At 37.2% G+C, this 22,453-nt stretch overlaps 1 long non-coding RNA gene across 1 annotated transcript in view; it reads right to left on the bottom strand.

The window, feature by feature from the left end:
* Nucleotides 1-14,486: 14,486 nt before the first annotated feature.
* Nucleotides 14,487-22,453, bottom strand: part of LOC131392800 (uncharacterized) — a 214,016-nt gene continuing 206,049 nt past the window's right edge. Inside the window, exon 3 of the long non-coding RNA XR_009215787.1 lies at nt 14,487-14,545. This is a non-coding gene — a long non-coding RNA (uncharacterized LOC131392800). The remainder of the gene's footprint in view (nt 14,546-22,453) is intronic.

Genomic DNA, 22,453 nt, shown 5'->3' with positions numbered 1-22,453 from the left:
TCTCCCTTCTGATTTCAATATTGATAATTTGAATTTTTCTTAAAAAGTACACATTTCATATGAGTTTTAAATTTACTTTCAAAGGTTTGTGTAAATTAATTTATTTTATATTTTTTATTTTTATATGTGTGTATGTATGTGTTTATTTTCCTTGTTCTCATGTCTATTCTGACTTTAACTGGAATATAATACCACCAATTCATATCTCCACACTTAAGAGATGAAAGTCCCAAAAGTTAGAGATGAAAATGGACCTATATAATATGGAGATGAAAATGGCCCCACAAAAGTAGAGAGAGTTTTTCAGAATTAAATCATTTTAAGGTACTTGAATTGTTCAGGACAAAGGTACAGATGATAATAAATTTTATAATTTTTAAGCCAAATATGTGTTAAAATTTCAAGACTTACTCCTAAAATTTAGAAATGTATACAAGTTTCACACCAAAAAAAATAGGAAAAGAAAGAGATAAAGAAATTTCACTAATCCAATTGAAGACTAGGAAAAGAATTACAAAAGCTTGGAAAATCCAGGTAAATAGAAAGAACAAAGTAAGACAGTAAAAATAAAGTCACATATATGAATAATTGCAATACTATCAATGGGCTAAATGGCCTTTAAAAGACATATTTATAAATATAATTTAAAAACCCAGCTATACACTATTTATGAAGTTCACATCTAAAATTTAATGACACAGAAAAGTTAAAAAGAATCATGATTCACCTTTAATATCAGACAAGCTAGAATATGTGACAAAATAAATCAATAGAGTAACAATTTACTTCACAACAGTAAAAATAATATATCCAAGAGCAAATAGCAGCTATAAACTTATGTACACATACTAAAGTAGCCTTTAAAATGTAGCAAATTCTTACAGAACTGGCAAGAATATAATGACAATCCACATAATGGGAGTTTTACACAAGTCTCCTAACAATTAATAAATAAAGCAGATAAAATACTAGTAAAGACATAGAAGATTTAATAACAGTATAATTAACAAACTTTATGTATTGGTCTATATACATGGTTACATCTTATAATTACAGAATACACATGAAATTTAAAAACTGACCACATTTTAGAATTAAAAACATTTAAACAAAGGAAAAACACTGTTATCACATAGAACATGAAATTAAATTAAAAATTCATAATAAAAAAGATAACGTGAGAAAATGCAAACATTTTGAAATAACAAAACACAAATATACATAACTTTTGAGTTGAAGAAGAATTATAGTGGCAATTATAAAATCCTTCACACTGAAAAAATGCTCACATCAAAATTAGTGGAATTTAGGGGCCGGCCCCAAGGCCTAGTGGTTAAGTTCAGCATGCTCCACTTCAGTGGCCCAGCTTTGGTTCCCAGGGGTGGACCTACACCACTTGTCAGTGGCCGTGCTGTTGCAGTGACCCACATACAAAATAGAGGAAGACTGGCACAGATGTTAGCTCAGGGTGAATCCTCCTCAAGCAAAAAGAGGAAGACTGGCAACAGATGTTAGCTCAGGGTGAATCTTTTTCAGCAAAAAATAGAAAAAAAAAATTAATGGAATTAGGTAACTCAGTTCTTAGAAATTTATAGAAATAAATTCTTGTAGAAACATGGAAAACTATCTGCAAAGCATACAACTGAGAGGTTAGAAAAAGAACAATATGGAAATCCTAAAAGAATAAGAGCATAAACTTAAAAAAAAATACAGAGAAAAAATAAACTCAATACACATACCCAAAAGCTATTGGCTTGAAAAGGCTACTTAAGTAGATAAACTTCTACCAGAACAAAAGCAAGGTCACAAATAAACAATATAGGGGTGGAAATACACTCTGACAAAATAACACATTGAACAATTTTACAACAAGAAATTTTAAAATTTAAATGAATTGCAAGATTTCTTAGAAAAATAAAATGTCAAATCTGACTGAATACTTTTAACATTCTACCAGTTATAAATTACATTTTATCAATGTCAGCTAGACTTATAAGACCAGATGAAGAAATGAGGATTAGACAGGAAGAAACCAATCTCACAAATAACATGATTAGGTACATAGAAAATCTAAGGCAAACAGAAACATTATTAGAAGTAATAAGAATAGTGAGTTTGTTGAAATTAAGAATCTAACATAAAAATGACTCATCTCTCAATAATCAATTAAAAAAATTTAAAGATACTTTTTATAATTACAACACATAATATGTTTTCTATAAATAAGTGTACCAAAATCTGTAGAAGAAGTATATTGAAACACTACAAAACTTCATTAAAAACATTTTTAAAATGTACATTAAATGGAAATATATAGTCATGGATAAAAAGGTATAATATCATAAAGATGCCAAGTCAATAAATTATGGACAAACTGGATGTAATTACAATAAAAATTCTAACAAGACTTTAGGTGAATTTAACAAACATTTTAAAATGTATGTAGAAGAGCAAAGGGTCAAATATAACCAAGACAATTTTTAAGAAATACTAATTTTGACCAGTGGAGAGGGTGCTTCCCTACTGAATACCAAGCTTCATGATGAAACTATTGTAATTAAGACAGTATAGTCTTGACATAGGAATAAACAAATAGACCAATTACACAAAATAGAAAATAAAAAAGAAAGATTCACATGAACATTCTAACTTGACGTAAGCTGGAGATGGCATTAAAATTACAAATGAGGAGGAATAATGGGAGCAGGCAATAAATAGTGCTAAGACAATTGATTATTCAAATTGACCAAAATAAATCCCCATAACACTTTACACAAATGCATGCATGTGCACATATACACACACACACACACACACACACACACCCTTCCAGATGGATTAAGACTTAAAGTGAAAAAGCAAGATATAAAAAATTTTTAAAGAATATATATGTTTGAAACCAAGGTGTGGGTGGATTTTTTGTGTGTGTGAGGAAGATCAGCCCTGTGCTAACATCTGCCAATCTTCCTCTTTTTTTTTTTTTTTTTGCTGAGGAAGACTGGCCCTGGGCTAATATTCGTGCCCATCTTCCTCCACTTTATATGTGACACTGCCACAGCATGGCTTGACAAGCGTCAGTGTGCGCCCGGGATCCGAACCGGTGACCCCCGGGCCACTGCAGCGGAGCGTGCACACTTAACCACTGGCCACCGGGCCAGCCCTGGATTTTTTTATTTTAAAAAAAGAAAAGACAAATTAAGAATCATAAAGGGATAAATTAGACTACATTAAAATTAAAAGCTTCTATATATCACAAGATACTATTTAAAAAGCAAAACTGAGGGCCAGCCCGGTGGCGCAAGCGGTTAAGTGTACGTGCTCTGCTTCAGCGGCCCGGGGTTCACAGGTTCGGATCCTGGGCGCCCACCGATGCACCGTTTGTCAAGCCATGCTGTGGCCGCGTCCCATACAAAGTAGAGGAAGATGGGCATCGATGTTAGCCCAGGGCCAATCTTTCTCAGTAAAAGAAAAAAAAAGAGGAGGATTGGCATCAGATGTTAGCTCAGGGCTGATCTTCCACACACACACACACACACACACACACACAAAAAAGGCAAAACTGTGGGTCAGTCCAGTGGCATAGTGGTTAAGTTCGCTCGCTCTGCTTCAGGGGTCTGTGGTTTGCAGGTTTGTATCCTGGGTGCAGACCTACACACCTCTTATCAATCTGTGCTGTGGTAGCATCCCACATATAAAGTAGAGGAAGTTGGGCACAGATGTTAGCCCAGGGCCAATCTTCCTCAGCAAAAACAGAAGGATTGGCAACGGATGTTAGCTCAGGGCTAATCTTCCCACATACACACACGAAAAGCAGAACGGCAAGCTGTAGGCATAAAGATGATATTTGCAGTGCATATAATTGACAAAAATATTTGACTACAGAATGCATCAAAAAATTAGATAAATTGATAGGAAAAGTACTAATAAACCAACAGAAAAATAGTTAACGGATATGAAAAGAAAATTCCAAAGTGCATGTGTGAAAATATCCTCAATTTTATAAAATTGAGATATACAGATTTGAGCAACATTGAGATAAGATTTAACCCGGTCAGACGCGCAAAATGAAAAAGAAAAAAAATCTTGCCATCACAGGTGGGCAAGACTGTGGAGCACTTGGAACCCACGTATATTGTTGATGGGAATACAAACAGCCTCAGGCAACTTGGAAAGCAATTTGGCAATATCTTATAATAATGAACATGCACATACTCTGTCCCACGACCTTAGCAATTCTACTTCAAGGTATCTGACATAGAGGAACCGTGACACTCTGCATAAGGAAAGACACAGCAGATGATGAGTTGTTCATTGCATCATAGTTTCTAGCAGGCAAAAACAAACACAAACAACAAAACTGAATATTTCACCAGCAGATGAATGAATAAAGAAGTTATGGAATGTTCACACACTGAAATAATGTAAAACAGCAGTTAAAAACGCACGAACTAGAGCTATACATATCGACATGAATAATTGTCAAAATGTAATCACACTCTCCTAAAGTTAATAATCATCATTGCAAAGTCAGTATTTTGTGAGATAAAGCATTTTGATTTTATCTTACCACTTCAGAACAGCATGGCCCCCTGGGCAGCCACTCACCAAATTTATTGGACTGGTGCCTTATCTCTAAGATTGAGGCAGAAAAGAAATTTTCACATTCATACATTCTACTTTTCAGTTTTATTTTGAAGTCTTAAAAATCAAAGTCCCCAAACGTAGAGCATCACCAAAATTTGGCATTCAGTTGAATGCTTACTGATAAAATTTTAACAGGAGATGATCTGATTTACTTCCAATGTCATTAGCATTCCATTTGCTTCTATTGTGATTTCTGCATCATTTTCTATGCAGTAGCACAATTGCCTAGAATATAAACACAAAATTGATGAGAAAATGTACTATAGAAAAAGTCTGTTATTTCCAATAGACAAGACTATGATTATTTTTCAAAATGAAAATACACTTTTCAAAAGTATAGCATATAAAATAATGATTATTCTTTTCTATTATACATTATTCTATAGAGAGACAATGAAAAGTTAAAATATTTATTTAAACTGGAAAAAGCAGGATAATTGGCACAGTGTCTTCTTCTTTCTAGAATTTTCCAGGTTGCAAAACTGCCAGAGACATTTTTAGGCTGGGCCTTTAACAAGCATAAAAGGCCATTAATCCACGATTATTATAGCCAACTTCCATGGGACAATAACCAGTCCTATAGAAATTATTTAAGTGACCACAGAAACACATGCCAATTTAGGTTGGTGTTTTACACGGTCCCTGCTGACCACTTTTCTACACAATACAGCAATATTTCAGAAAGCTCACCTTTGGAGGAGAGGTGATACATTTTAATTTTCAAACTCTCTTAGGTAAAGAAAGAAAAAAGGAACCATCACCATTACCACAAATCACACACACACACATGCACACACACAACTCCTGGAAGATGCGTGCCTACCTTAGTTTAAAGCTTGAGCACAAGATTCTCTTACTCCATTTGAGGCCATATGGGCGAAAATTTATCTCTCTATATATTTCAAAGTCACATCCTTATTAAGTGTGTGATATTACACTTCTTTTCCCCCTCAGCTCTAACTGATAGCAAAGATGACAACCTTTCCCAGGTTTGTGATGGGGATAAAAACATGTGTCGCATTTTATGTGTAGCATCTCATAAGTGGCAAATAGTATTACATGGCCCCATCATAGTAGCTTTTTTTGTTAGGGATTGCACAAAACACTAACATATTATGATATATACTAACCGAATATTTTTTTTCCTTCTTTAAACACAGTTCACTTAAAAAACATTTATTTAACTCCTACGATGTATTAGGGAGTGTGATAAGTAAATAAGAATTAGTTTTGGCCCTCAAGAAATTCAATGTCTGGTAGGGAAGACACAAGTAAATATAATTGCAATATAATACAATAAATGATAAGATATAGAAATTCCCAAGAACAGGGAAACTTAATCCAATGAAGTTATAAATGGAAGATTTCAGAAAGAAAGTAACACCTTAGTTGAGTATTGAAGGATAAATTAGATTTTTTTTTTAAACTGAGAAAAATGTTCCAGGCAGAGAGAATGGGCTGAGCATATATGTCTGAGAAATATAAACTCTTTAGTTGGGTAATAAATGCAAGGAGTAAAATGTCAGGCACAAATTAAGGAAATGAAGCTCTTGAGGTGGGCAAGGGCCAGGTCACAGAGATCTTATATGATAAGGGCAGAGAAAAGCATCCTTAGATGGATTTTTTTAAAGGTCAGATTGATTTGGGGTCACTTTTTCTGGTTGGCGGATGGATTTCAAAAAGGTCAAGCCTGGAAAATGGGAGACCAATTAAGGAGTTATTATAAAAGTTCAGGTGAGAGAGACAATGAGAGTCTCAAAGACATGGTGAGTAAGGACAAGATTCTAGAAACATCTAGGAAGTAAAATTGGGAGGACTTAGAGGAGTAGGGGAAGAGAGAAGGCTAAGGCTAAGAAGACTCTTGGATTTCAGGCTGGGGTGGCTGGGTGGAGGGAGAGTCCCTAAACACAGATCTCGAGGGCAGATACAGAGAGAGAAAGATTTGGGCAGAGAGGATGATGAGTTCGGTTTTAGGAGCCTAGGGAGACTCAGGATGGCCGATTTTGAGGGTATCAGCATGTGCGCGGTAAAAAAGACAAACTAAAAAACAGAACGATGGATGCAATACTTACAAAGAGAATTCAGAGTTAGAAGGGAAATGGATTTGAGCAGAACTCTGGGGAAATTCTGTGCTGAGAAAAATAGAACATGAAAATGGTTGAAGAAAGAAGAGAAGTCCTCTTCTAAACCCTGAGGAAGAGGAATTTTAAGAAATTAACAGCCATATATTTAATGACGCTCCACAGTAAAACAATTCACATTCTCCCCCACCTTTGCATATTTTCTGAAGTCATTTTAATTTATCTGTCCTTTAATGCGTATCTCCCAGAGCATGTATAATGCCGTATTAAAACTACAAAGGAAATTTTCTGTACTCCCAACATAATTGTTTGCTTATTTGTTTGGTTTTTTTTTTTTTTTTTACTACTTTTAAATTTCTTGTTGAAGTAAAACTTAAGTGAAACATTCTAATATCTATCCAGTCCCTGAAATTTTGTAGGAAATTATATGCGGTCTCACTGGAATATAAATTCATTCTATGAATAAGGAAAGAACCCGAGAGTTTAAAGCGTACATTCACCTGAACACGAGAAACAAACATTTTAAAGAGACCTTTCGAAAAAGAGATGGGAAGAATTCATCAAGTATTTAGTAAGGACTTAATTCGTGTTTGCTCAATAAAGACTGAGCACCTCACATTTTCCAGGCACTATGCAGTGTGCTGGGGACAGAAGGACAATGAGAACACAGGCCCAGCATCCAACATCTCACGGTCTATGGACGACATTGATAAGGAAGCAAATTATTACCATAATGGGCCAGCATTCTAAGAAATATACAAGATGCTGAGAGAACTTAGAGGAGAAAGTGCTCAAAGTGATATTTTTATATTATTCAAATCACCAGCTTTAAAAGGGACAATATATTAAAAAATGGATGCTTCATAAATTAAAGTTGTATGCTATATTAAAACTCCAAATCAAGGAAAGATATTTTGCTCTTTCTCAGCTTGATCATTGGTGTCTTTACATTGAAGAAACAAGTTTTCATTTTGGTTTGGTTTGGGTAAGTGTGGTTTTGAGTTTTGCTCTCATCTTCCTAAGCAATACAACCTGGACGGCAGTAACATTTAGAAAGAGAAGTTGGTGATTGTTTCTGGAAGCAAATAACAGGACATCTGTTATTATTGTAAAATTTAAAGAAAAAAATGTTATTTAGAGTATTTAACTCAGTGTATGCTATATTTCTTTTACATCAGTAGATCAAATTAACATGTTTAAATATTATTTATGCAATATCTCCACATAAAAAGCTGTAAAAAACACAGAAAAATAATTTTCAAACTTCTTATGCTTTTTATCTTTTACTCCACATGCTATTTTTATGAATATTCTCCATACAATGTGTAAGTGCATCCTTTTCCTTGAAAATGCCAATGTCTTATCTCCATATTTTCTACTTTGTTACGGAAAAGATGACTGTCCTACAGATTTACATGCCTTGCTCTGCTGCCCTAGAGATGCATATTCAACAAAGAAAAAAAAGGTTTAAAGAATGAGAAGCAGTCTTAACTCATGGGCAGTCAAAATCAGAGTGTTACTAACATCAATTTCATTGGGATTCATAAAGGCAGTCTCCATAGCAACACCATTCTCACAAGGCGCAGAAATGCTGCATTTTATTTTATTTTTTAATGGAAAAGCCGAGGATCAGATTATCATTTTTTCCCGTAGCCCATTTATCCTCTACCCTCACACGGGTCTGAGTGCATTCAAAAGGAGCTTTATGGACATAAAAGATAGCTCCATATTTAAGCAGAATAATACTCTTAGCCGAGTTTCTTATAGAAATACACAATGTTAGAGGATTTGGGATAAATCTGGGGGGAACTCCTCCTGAAATTAGAAACATATTACTTGACCCTCACTTTGAGAACTTGGGAGCTAGTTATTTAAATATGACTGTGTAAATCCAAGAGGAACTCCTTTAAGAGTCAAGTAAAATCCAATTTGTATGACCAAAAAGCTTAGGGAAACATTTGGCCTTTTTCTGTTTTTCCACTTGCTTTGAGGATTAAATTTAGAGAGAGAATGGTTATAGTTTTAATAATTTTTTCATTAATAAAATGCCTTTATATTATCCCTTCAGGTATTGTTGCTTTTAAAATGTACATTTTTTGGGGCCGGCCCGGTGGCGCAAGCGGTTAAGTGCGCGCGCTCCGCTGCGGCGGCCCGGGGTTCGCTGGTTCGGATCCCGGGCGCGCACCGACGCACTGCTTGGTAAGCCATGCTGTGGCGGCGTCCCATATAAAGTGGAGGAAGATAGGCACCGATGTTAGCCCAGGGCCGTCTTCCTCAGCAAAAAAAAAAAAAAAGGAGGAGGATTGGCGGATGTTAGCTCAGGGCTGATCTCCTCACAAAAAAAAAAAAAAAAAAAAAAAAAAAATGTACATTTTTTTTTCTTTCATAAAAGATAATGGTAGAAGAAATGGAGGGAGCAATTGACAATAGTTCTTTACTTACTAGGTTATTCAAGGAATTATCTCTAGAAAAAGTAAAATTCCTTATTAATTTTAAATTATCTCTTTTCAGTATTCAAGCACCGAATATCTAATATCTCTTTGATTTTAATGCCAACCTCTTTTTTCAGATTATAATAATATTACCATTATATAAAGGCATTTAAAAAATATTTTGGAAAAATTCTAAAATAAACTTTCACCCAAGAGACTGGAATAACGCTATCACGCATAAATACCTATTTATTCAATAAACTAGAATGAGCCTCTTCGGAGCTTTCACGGTCCATCAACTAAATGCATAATTAGGTGAGAGGTTTTCTGATGTTTTTAAACCAATCACTCCATGCATCAGGCAAATCACAGTGATGGTAATGAAAATATTTTATGCTATCAGTCAAACAAATAATTCTTTTGTAGATAAAAGATTTCTAAAATTAATTTGTATCAATACAATTAAAAAAATGAAAAGAAGGTACAATAGATAGTGTAGATCTTAACAGCCCTTCCAATACAATATGTTTTTCTTTTTGTTATTTGCTTGAAAATAATGGAACTAATGCTGTTAGAAGGAAACTAATTTTTTTTTTTTTTTTTTTTTTGTGCGGAGATCAGCCCTGAGCTAACATCCGCCAATCCTCCTCTTTTTTTTTGCTGAGGAAGACGGCCCTGGGCTAACATCTGTGCCCATCTTCCTCCACTTTATATGGGACGCCGCCACAGCATGGCTTACCAAGCAGTGCGTCGGTGCGCGCCCGGGATCCGAACCAGCGAACCCCGGGCCGCCGCAGCGGAGCGCGCGCACTTAACCGCTTGCGCCACCGGGCCGGCCCCGGGAAGGAAACTAATTTTTATCTCTTCCACCTATCCACCTTAGTCTCCCTCTGAACCCCATATCACTTAAACAGCTTTTTTCATCCTGCCTGCCGTCTTGCATCCCTCTCTTCCTTGAAACAGATCTTATACCTTCTGAAAAACCTTTCCCAAACAACCTCATTCTTTCTTAAGCCCACCAGCAGAGTATCCATCTATGGAACTTCTTGTACTTCTATGTTTCTTTAGGCTTCACGCATGCCTCCTCTTTCCCTTTGTATTGTTAATTCTAAAGACAGAGAGAGCAAATATATCTTGGACAGGATACGACTTCTGATGAATTTAATGTATGTGTGTCCCTGTGGAACTTCTAATGTATAAAGTATTTTTAAATTTACCCAAAATGGCTTAATACTGTTATTTATATGCTATGTAGTTTTATAAATGAATTTTATCTTGAAGTTATATCCAATGAACAATGTGATTATGCAAAAATTATCACTGGTCAAAGATCATGTTTCTGTTTACCTGGCACATGTTCCCTCATCAATAAAGACCCGATAGATTCAAGGGGCCGTGGTCACTGAGCATACTCCAACCTAATAGCCACTCTTATGCTTTGCTGCAAATTTGGTCTTTGAACTTATCAGACAAAACTGTAACTTCTATCAAATCTATGTGCCAGAGTTATCATTTTCACCAAACCTAATCATCTGCAGCATCTCTGGGATGTTGCAGTCTTTCTCTAGTTCAGTCACAGTTTTCTTCTGGGATTCCTTGATGTATGGCCTAAATTACATTTTAACCACAAAGGGCGGGGGGTTGTACATAAAATAATATACAAATACACATTACAAAACAAGTAAATAAATATGGATGCATATTACAATCCTATTACCCTTTGATAAGATAAATCACCCTAGAAAATACTACCATTTCTTTTATTTTATTTTCTTCTTTTTCTTTTTTTGGATGTTCATCCTGTAGCTGAAAAGCCTGAAATGACCAGTCTCAATTTGAAGAAACTATTGTGTCCCATGATTTGGGCATTTATTCCTTGTTCTCGAAAATCTCCAGACCAATATATCCCAGGGTCAGGGGAGACCAGCAACGTTTTGCATGCGTGTGTAAATACGGGAATTTCCGCCTTCACTTCTACGCCCTGCTCTCAGAATCAATATATTCTGGCAATGGGACAATCAGCAGTACGTATTGGCTTCTGGTGCATACTGTATCTTGCAAAAACAGTCTCCCAGCTGGGCTATAACTAGGTCACAATAATTCTTTTCTTTATTCTGGAAGACTGAAAGCTTCCAACTTACAGGGGACATGATAAGACTAGTGAATCCTCTGAGCCATAGCCCTATCTTCTTCTTCTTCTTCTTCTTTTTTTTTTTTTTACTATAAAATGAGTTCTTTGTCAGAAGCAATGCTGCATTTAGTGCTATGATGAAGCTTGTAGACATTCATTAATTTCAAGGATGAAGGTATTTATGGCATGGTAGGAAGTGATAGAAAATCCAAATCTAGGATAAGGACATAAGTCAGGGAGGATAAATTTCCTTCCATGTTGGAAGGAGCCCAAAGTAATCAACCTGGAGCCTGGGAAATTGCTGGTACCCTCCATGTACAGTTCTATATTAAAGGGAGTACCCGTTAGAAAGCTTTCAAATGCAAGTGACAGGGCGCCCAAGATGATAGGCTGAATAACGGCCCCCAAAGATATCTAGATACTAATCCCTAGAACCTGCAAATGTTACCTTTTATGGTGAAAAGGGACTTTGCACATGTGATTAAGTTTAGGATCTTGACTTGGGAGATTATTGTGGTTTATCCAAGTGGGCTCTAACTATAATCATCAGGTGTCCTTATAAGAGGGAGGCAGAGGGAGATGTGGGTACAGAGACAGAAGAAAACATGAGAAAGCAGAGAGAGATTTAAAGATGCTATCCTGCTAGCTTTGAAGATGGAGGAAGGGACCACAAGCCAAGGAATGCAAGGAAGGCAGCTCTAGAAGCTGGAAAACAAAAGAAGACTGATTTTCCCCTAGATCATCTGGAGAAAATGTGACCCTGCCTATATCTTGATTTCAGCCCAGTAAAACTGATTTTAGAATTCTGACCTCCAGAAGTGTAAGAGAATAAATGCTTGTGTTTTTAAACCACTAAGTTTGTAGCCATTTGTTACAGCAGCCATATGAAACTAACACACTCAATAAAAAGTGGCTTAAACAATAAAGATTTATCCTCTTGTGCCACAACAATCCAGGGTTGATTAATTCAGCAGCTCAAAGATGTCTAGGTCTCTGAGTCAAATTTTTCTATGACTTTCTTGGCTCTCCTCTCCAGGTGGTAAAATGGCTGCCACAGTTCTGAGCTTCACGCTGTGCTGCAACAATAACCAAAGGCAGAAAAAAAGGGCAGATATTTATTTCTTATATCTCTCTTCTCTCAAGGTATAACTACTGAGTAGGCAGTCAGTAACATCTGCCACATGGGCTCAGGTTTTATTTTCTGCTGATGGCAAATTGTGCCTCCAATGGTCGGATAAGCCTTGCTAAGGGGAAGTCCATATTACTAAATTTATGCATTTCTGCTGCCGTGGCCCCTTTAACACCATTAAGGAAGTGTTGGGGTTGCTGGAGAAGGAGGCTGACTGACATCCGCAGAACAGATAATCTTTTCCACCTGATTATTAAGAGCTGTCTCTTCAGACAGACCCCTTGAGTGGGTGTCTTAGTCAGCTTGGGCTGCTATAACAAATTACCACGGGCTGAGGGGCTTGAACAGCAAACGTTTGTTTCTTACAGTTCTGGAGTCTGGGAAGTCCAAGATCAAGTCTTCGGCAGATCCCATGTCTAGTGAGAGCACTCTTCTTAATTTGCAGATGGCTGTCTTCTTGCTGTGTCCTCACATGGCAGAAGGCAGAGGGAGGACTGGCTCTCTTCCTTTTCTTATAAGGACACTAATTCTATCATGAGGGCTCCACTCTCATGACCTAATTACCTCCCAAAGTCCTCATCTTCCATTACATCACATTAGGGCTTCAACATATGAATTCTCGGGGGACGTAAACATTCAGTCCATAGCGGCGAGCATTTACATGGAACACAAATAACCTCATGCTCTAGGCTCATCCACGTACCTCTTCCCCAACTTTCTTTGTCCCTAATCTTCATATCCCAGACCAACCAGCAAGACCAAGGAAATAATGCTAACCTTTACTTCAGACCTTTTTCCAGGCAAAATGGACAATCCAGTGGAAAGCTCTGACTACTTTCCTTTCTCTGGAAAGAATTTCATTCACCACTGTCTATCAGAGTTACACCTGGTGAGGTTGTAAAGTTGCACACCTACTTACAGCCAATTTTAGAATTTTGGGAGCAACCATCTGTAAACTAGGATTTATTCTCTCTTTTTTCCTCAGTCAATAGATCAAACGGAACTCCTCACGAGATGCTAGCAGTGGGTAATGTGACAGGTGGCACTTGTGCAGTGGGATGCACGCTGGGGGTGAGAACAATCTATTTCCATGACTAAGTTGTGTGCTGTGGATCAGAGAGTGCCTGATCCTATATAGGCCACTTCCATTTTATGACACAGCGTGCTGGGCAGGCCCTATTTTGTGGACTGGTGAATCAGATAACACCCAATTCATGAAGAGCGATATGATCCACTAGTGTTACCATCAGGGACCCAGTCTCTATCTTGCAGTTCCCAGTAGCAAGCCAAGAGCTCTTTCTTGAAAGGAAATAAGTTATTTGATCATGCAGGCACGACTTTGCTCAAATATCCTCAAGAAGTGGCTTTCAAAAATTGTGGCCTCAGGACTCTGTAAGAAATGCATTTTAATTTGTAATCCGGTACGATGCACTCAGAAGATCTTGAGCACAATAAACAAGTTTCAATAAATGTTGCCCTTACTAAAGGCAATGTACTCTGACATTTTTCTTTCTATTCTATCCTCCTTCATATTTTTTTAAATGTTGTTCAAGACTTATTAAATGGATTTCACAACTCACTAATGGGTCACAATGAGTTTGAAACATGCTGCCCTGGAGGCCTCGCAGTAATTCTTCCACTGGGATTTGCTAGAGGAACCACAGAACAATCCAATCAGCTGCAGAAAGTTCAAGCAAAATTGATTCTGTTGGTTCAAAAGGTCCAAATGGCAGAGCTGCTTGCCCTACAGGACCTGCTGAAGAAGCTTCTCTGGGCCACACTTAAGCCCAGCAGCTTACAGGGTCACCCAGGAAGTGGTCAGAGCAGCGTCCCCAGTGTGATGTACATTGCCATCAAAATTAACGGGGCCCGTGAAGCATTTTTCCTTCTCGTTAATATAAGATGCAGCAACTTGTCTTTCAGTTTTAAGAGGATTTAGCTACATGCTTTAGTACTGGGAATACGTTTCAAATACTACCCAAAGTATCTTTCTTATTAATAACCATCATGCCTCCAGGGAAGGTAGAAGATGAATGCCACTTTGGGAAGTGGGAGGACAGCATCAACATAGAAGTTCCTGCCAGACCAAAAGGGAAGCGGGAGAGATCTTCTAGGTCCCAGGTGAAGCCTGAGGGAAGAGGAGGGAAAAAGAAGGTACAGAAGGTCAAACATTCATGTTCAGGCTTGTGCAATGGATGACTTTGCTAAAAACAACCAGACAAGTTGAGGAAGCCCAAGGCAGTAGAGATTTGTCCCCACTGAGGCCTGGAGTATGTTTATGGCACCTTAGATGAGGGCCTTAGATGACAATGTGCCTTGCAGGCTGGAAATAGCTGATTGGCATAATGAGTTGGAAGAATAAAAAGATTACCCTACTGATTTCTCTTAGATTTGAGATCAGCGTAGTGGAAATTTCTAGTTCTACATGTGCCTAGAAAAGGAAGCAGATGATTGTTCACAGCATGGGCCAACTCTCCAGACTCTTGAAAAAAATCATCCAGGACGGCAAGAGAATCCCACAGAGGGGCAGTGTTTGGATCAGTTGCAAATGATTGGGAGGTAGAGGTGGCAATCAAGACTCCGTTAAATCCCCAGCTCCAGGAAGCTTTGGAGGAGATACCCGGCTAGTACCTGAAGACAATCAATATGCCTCACAAGGAACCAGCAGCCAGAAGTCACAGTTCCAGAGACCAGAACAGTGGAGCCTACAAAGTAGTTTCTCAATCCTCAGACTTCAGCAGGGGAGGAAACACAGACCACAACACAACCAGAGCAACCAGCCATAGGGCAGGAGACACCAAAGTGGGTGGCCAGCTAGATGAGAGACCCATGAGAGTCCTGAGGACACACAACAATCTCACTTAGATCTGGCCCCCTCCTCTTATCCCCATGGAAACATGTAAACTGTCTTCTCACTTGGGACGTAGGATGGGGACAGAGAAACGGACCTGAAACGGAGTGTGAATTTTTCTTGCCCTCGGTGGCAATGGAGGGTTGTTAGGAATTCTTGATCAATTATGGAAAATAATGAAACTACTAGATTTTATGACATATGAGTTTATAGGTGCACATAATTGATCCTACTACAGCTTTGAACTGGTTTTAAGTTATGAAACCAAACAAAAGTGCAATGTTTGAAACTTTGTTGAGCACCAAAATCATCTGTGTATGCTGAACTATGGTCAATAAGGAAAAATCCATTGTCCTTGAGAAAAGGTTTTCTTTCAAAATTTCTATCTATTCATTCAGCAGACAATGAAATGGGGGCCTGGAAGTGTCATTATAAATCATGCAATCCAAAGCTACATTTTACAAATAATAAATGAGACCAAGAGAGATAAAACTTCTTGATCAATGTCCCACACAAAGTTAATAGCAGGGCAAGGACTGGAATCCAGTCTAATACACTATTTATTCCAAAAATTAACTAACATCCTTAAACTCTCTTTTATACGTATGCAACCTAGATTTCCAATTGGGGCATAAACGTGGAAGAAAACACCTGTATATTAAATTTCTACTTACTACACATCAGCTGAAAAGGTGATACAGGAGACAAGTGAAATACTTCAATAACCTATTTCTGTAATATTCATGTATTATGTATGAGCAAGAAGGATGTATAATTGCTATTATTACCTCCAAGAGGAGATTAGTGGGTAAAGAAAATTTTTCATTAAGAACTTGTGCTACACAAGTAAAACATGCATCAGGGAGATAGATAATTATCATAACAAGAGCAAATATTTAGCCACAGATCTAAAGGCAGAAAGTTACACTAGATTTTATATTAAATGGCATTTATTTCAAAAATAATAATAAATTGTGCTTGTAACATATACTTAACCATGTTCAGGTAAACCAGAGTTCCTAGACTAATACCACAACTTTAAATACAGACATGTGTATAAACTCTCATTTGGGCAAACTTCTTTTCAGACTCAGAAATATAGTTCTAGGTTCCAACCCACATCTTTTGTTCTTCAAAAGGGCAACATTACTACCTACCTCCTGTTCGTCCATTTCCCTCTTTCTTATCTCATTTTCTGCATCCCTTTAACCTCTCAATAGCCTGTCTTCACTTCTCTCAACCCCCCCTAGTGGATTCTACGATTTGGTTCATGGATCCCCTTCTGGACTGATGTGCGCCTTTCCCAGGACTGAGCATTCCCTCCCCACCTCCAAGATCTCCCATCTCACCAGCCTCCATGTGGTTACCTTCCACAGAAGAGATCAAAGTCATGTCCCAAAGGCTGCCAGCGTCCAATGACTGGTGGATGTAAGGTAATGGAGGCCTGATCTCTTGGCCCTATTTGGGTCAGCCCTGATGGGCCTTCTGGCTCTGGCTACCTGCCAAGTTGGCAGAGGCCTGGTTGTGGTTACAAGAGAACTTGGCTTCTCTCTCTGCCCAATTCTACTTCCTTCCCTCTCCCACAGTGTTGATCCTAAGAGCACTCCTCGCAGCCGCTTCCCGAACTCTGAAGTCAGTCTGCCTGGGGAACCTGTCTGTGACATGTCCTTCTTGCCCTGAAAGCCCAAACTCTGCTGAAGCTACCCCTACTAAGGTACTACTAAGGTAGCTACTAAGGGGTTTGCTCCCTCACAGCTATTAAAACTCATATAAACAACCACCTACAAATAATGAACACAAAATGGTATTTAATACATATATTTAGCATTTTTCATGGTGGTAAAAAAAAAACACACAATATGAAATCTACCATATTAACAAAATTTTAAGTGAACAGTACAGTATTGTTAACTATATGAGCATTGATGTATAGCAGATTTCTAGAACTTTTTCATCTTGCATGACTCATTGCATAGCAACTCCCTGCTTCCCCCTCCCCAAGCCCCTGGTAACTACCATTCTACTTTCTACTTCTATGAGTTTAACTCGTACTTTGACCCTCTCTTATAAGTAGAATCATACAGATTCATCATTCTGTGATTAGCATCTTTCACTAGCACAATGTCCTCCAAAGTCATCTGTGTTGTCACATATGACAGGAATTCCATCTTTTTGAAGGCTGAATAATATTCCATTATATGTATCTACCACATTTTCTTTATCCATTCATCCATTGATGGACATTTAGGTTGTTTTCACCTCTTGGCTGTCATGAATAATGCTGCAATGAACATGGAAGCGCAAACATCTCTTTGAAATCCTGTTTTCAGTTCTTTTGGATAAACACCCAGAAGTGCGTTTTATTATGAATTGTCTTGCTCACTGATTAGCCTCATATACGTGCCTTAATGTCCTTATCGATCAATTGGAAAATACATAAATATACTCATTTGGATTATGTCTACCATGTCATGATCTTTGCACATTATGCTTATATATCTTAGGAAATTTGGGTAGGGAATATGTTATTTACAGGGCTGATTTTATCTTGCCCAAGATCAAGAGCATGAACTAGATAACTTTTTACAAACTGTGACTTATGAATGACCAGCAGCAGTGTGTCAAAGCATTCCAGAAAGTTCATGACTGTTTCCATTTCTGCCTTGTTAATTAATTCATAAAACAAAATTTAAGCAGTTTATCTTTACAACAGAACATGGAGTGAGCTGATAGAGATCAGGTGAGTGATCTGTTATGCCCCTGAGCATCGCTCATGGATTTATGACTCAATTGTACCTGACTGAACACCATAGTAGTTTTGAAGGGTGTGATGGCTTCATTTTTTTTTACTACTTTTAACTTTGATCATATCCTGTGTAAGGTATACTCATATTACACCATTCATTAAAAGCAGGAAGCGTAAGGAACCATGATTTTGAATTAAAGATAAGGAAAGGCATACAAAGGACAAATATCTAAAATTTTATTTCAGGGTAATAGTTACTGGAACCAGCTGACCAAAATTCTTAGTAGCATTTTAAAATGATTCTTTGAGGTTAAAAAATCAATAATAAAAAGACAAAACACAGGGATGGAATACCTCTAATCTGACCTTTACCTTTTTGGAAATAATGATTACCGAAGCTCACAGAGCATATTTACAAAGCATGATGGGAATAATCTTAAATGACCTCTCCTGTTCATCTAAAAACAAAACAGAAAATTATGAAAAAAAATTACAAATTGCAAGATTTCCCAATAGCAGATAATGAAAGTTGCTTTTGTATATTTTCAATACCATAGTACTTAATATTCCACATAAATTTTATTTCCAAAATAAAATACATCATTATTTATTATTTATTTTGAAATCGCACTTTTTCAGTATAATTAATTTCAAATAAATTAACCACTGGATGTCACTTATCATTGAAAAAAGGCTACAACATGTGTTATGTGTCTTAAGAATAGTCATAAAAATGTACTAAAATTTAACATATCACACTAGTTGGTCTCTGGAGACACTGTTTCCTGGTCTATTTCAGCAGAGAGAATACATTTAGATGAAGCACAGTGTGACACCCAAAAGAGACTGGAAGGCAATTTAAATTTTTACTGCTGCTTTTGGAAAACATTAAAGAGGGACTATATTTTTAACTCTGAGCAAAATGTGTTAAAATCTCTTTATCTCTGACTGTCTTTCAATATCTTACACAACGTGGTAAGGTAGTTGCCTCCAATCTCCCTTCTCTCTCCACCCAGCTCCTCCCCAATTTTTTCTCCCTAAATCTTTGCAGTTGCGTCCATTGTTCTGATCAACTATATTTTAATAACAATAATAAAATAAAAAGGCAACTCTGGGAGTTGCTCAAGCAATAAACGACTCTTTTTCTTTATGTGGAGGTGGGGAAAAGGTTGTGGATATTCATATTCAATATTTTTTCTTTTATCTACACTATTATTGTCTTCCAATACTCTTTTAAAAAATGGATGTATAATTTATAGTCTATAAAATGTACAGATCTTAAATGGACAGTTCAATGAGTTTTGACAAATGTATATATCTGTGCAACCGACTCCCAATGTTCAAACCATATAGAATATTTCCATTAGCCCAGAAAGCTCCTTCGCACCCTTGTCAGGCAGTTTTCTACACTTAAAAGAGCTGACCAGTGTGATAATTTCTATGACCTTTTTGTGATTTACCCATATTTTTATGTAGCAGTACTTCATTTCTTTTTATTGCTAAGTGGTATCTATTTATCATTGCTAAGGGGTACGTATTCTCTTGTATGAGCACATTGTTGTTTGTTTATCCATTCTCTTGTGACAGTACCTTTGGGTTTTTCCAGTTTGGGGGCTCCCCTACTACTTTGTGTGGATCTAATATGTTTTTACTTAAAACCACTTTGTTAATTTCCCATCCATCATACCACCCAAAATTTAAATGTAATGGCAGCACATGTAAGGAAAATTATGTAGCAACCAGAACTCTTATATTCTGCTGGATGGAAAGTCAATTATTGTAATCACTATGGAGAGCAATTTGGCAATATTTAAGAAAGTTGTAGAGGCACATTCTCCAATATCCAGTAATTCCACCCCTGGTGATATATTTTAAAGAAATTCTCAGATATGTGCATAAGGAGACATCTACAAAAATGATCATAGCAGCACTTTTTATAAAAACAAAAAGTCAAAACAGCATAAATGTGTTGTCAATAGAAGAATGGATGAATTGTGATATATATCCTTAAACTGAACATTATATAGCATGAAAATAACTAAATATTAGCTGCTTTATCTACTTGGATAATTCTTACAAATAAAATATTGAGGAAAAAAGTTTAAAAGAATGTTACGATACTTTTTATTTAAATATTTAAAGCAATAAAGGAAGAGCACATATTATATAGAAAAAGTATCAAGAAATATATAGAAATGATAAATATCATATGGAGGATAATAGTTACTTCCACAGAAATGAAAGGAGGATAAGAGACAGGAAGCTTCAACTAATTTGTTTAAGCTGGGCTACCAACACATAAGCAGTCATTATAATATCACTGTGTCTTGTATTACATGTGAAATATTTCATAATATAGTAGTCCTCCCTTATCAGCAGGGGATATGTCAGGGCATATGTTCCAAGAACCCCAGTGGACGCCTGAAATCACAGTATGGTTAGTATGGAACTCTGTATATACTATATTTTTTCCCATACATACTTACCTATGGTAAAGTTTAATTTATAAATTAGGTATAGTAAGAAATTAACAACAGTAACTTCTTTTTGGCATATCCAAATTGCCAGCATCACTACTTTGTGCTTTGGGCCCATTATTAAGTAAAATAAGGGTTACTTGAACACAAAAACTACGATACTGCTACGGTTATCTGATAACCAAAATGGCTACTAAGTGACTACCAGGTAAGTAGTGTATACACTGGACAAAGGGATGATTCACATCCCTGGCAGGATGAGCAGGACGGCGCAAGATTTCATCACACTACTTAGAACAGCGTGCAATTTAGAACATGAATTGTTTATTTCTGGAATTTTCCATTTAATACTTGGACCACAGTTGACTGTGGGTAATTGAAACTATGGAAAGTGAGACAATGAATAAGGGGGACTACTGTAATAAGAAATTTTCTTTCTTGGTACTAAACCACTCAAAAGGGAACATGATTCAACAAGTTCCTAAGAGGATCTTTCAGAAAGTATATTAGAGTAAAAAGAATTTAAGCCAGAATGTTTGGGAGACACTGAAGCAGCTGAATTTCCAGATTCTTAATTCTGTGAATTAACATCACAAACAGTTAAGCATGTTGAGTGAAGGACCAGGCAACCATTGGAGAGTGCGCGTATCCGATCTTTTCTCAGGACGAGAGAAGTTGCTTTGAAAAAATATTTTCAGTTTGATCCTTTTTACTATTTATGCTAAAGGATAACATTTAAATAGATCAGAATGTGTATGAACATATAGATAATTCGAGGACAGTGGTATGCTGGTAAATGTTTAATAACCTGCTTAGGGAGAGGAGGGCAATAAAAGCCTGATTTGTAACAATGGCCAATTATAATGGTGTAAATATTCCCATTGTGGTTGATTTATGCTACCAACTTGCCTCTGATGAATGCAAAGTTGGGAAGAGATGCACACAATCGGCTGGTACAAGTGAGCTCTGACACTTCACTGTGGGAGAGAGGTGTCACAGAAGAATTCCCCTAGAAACTGGAGAGGTCTGACATAGTGGAAGTCACCCACTGCCCAAGGTAATAATATCTTTTGTGTGTGTGTGTGTGAGGGAGATCAGCCCTGAGCTAACATCCATGCTAATCCTCCTCTTTTTGCTGAGGAAGACCGGCTCTGAGCTAACATCTATTGTCAATCCTCCTCCTTTTTTTCTCCAAAGCCCCGGTAGATAGTTGTACATCATAGTTGCACATCCTTTTAGTTGCTGTATGTGGGACGTGGCCTCAGCATGGTCGGACAAGCGGTGGGTCGGGGCGCGCCCGGGATCCAAACTGGGCCACCAGTAGCGGAGCGCGAGCACTTAACTGCTAAGCCAGGGGCCGGCCCTAATAATATCTTTTTTTTTTTTTTAATAGGTTTCTTATTTTTTTTTTAATTTTTTTTCCCCAAAGCCCCAGTAGATAGTTGTACGTCATAGTTGCACATCCTTCTAGTTGCTGTACGTGGGACATGGCCTCAGCATGGCCAGAGAAGCGGTGCGTCGGTGCACGCCCAGGATCCAAACCCAAGCCGCCACTTGCGGAGCGCGAGCACTTAACCGCTAAGCCACGGGGCCGGCCCCTAATAATGTCTTAATACCTAATAATATCTTAATATCTTAATTAAGATATCTTAATATCTTAATGATCAAACTAATTCAGAGTGATTCAATAGATCTGCTGAAGAAAGGATAGAAGAGCAGGATCTTAACAGAAAAAGTTAACAGTATTTCCCATGTTGATCTAAAAGTACAAGTTTGCAACCTTTCCTGCCATTTCAGAGGCTAAATTTTATCCTTCCAGAAAGCAGATCTGTTTCCAATAAAATGCTCCAATGTCTTGAATGCTCTGTTAGCAGTAGTGCATTGTTATCACATGAAATGGTGATGTCCTTGATAGAAAGAAGTCAATACGTACACTTAAAAGGGCTAAGCTGACAGCAAAAG

This window comes from Diceros bicornis, chromosome 27 (assembly GCF_020826845.1).
Source record: "Diceros bicornis minor isolate mBicDic1 chromosome 27, mDicBic1.mat.cur, whole genome shotgun sequence".
NCBI classification, from domain to species: Eukaryota; Metazoa; Chordata; class Mammalia; order Perissodactyla; family Rhinocerotidae; genus Diceros; species Diceros bicornis.
Note: the sequence above shows the minus strand (reverse complement) of the source record. Positions and strands in the feature narration are given on the sequence as shown.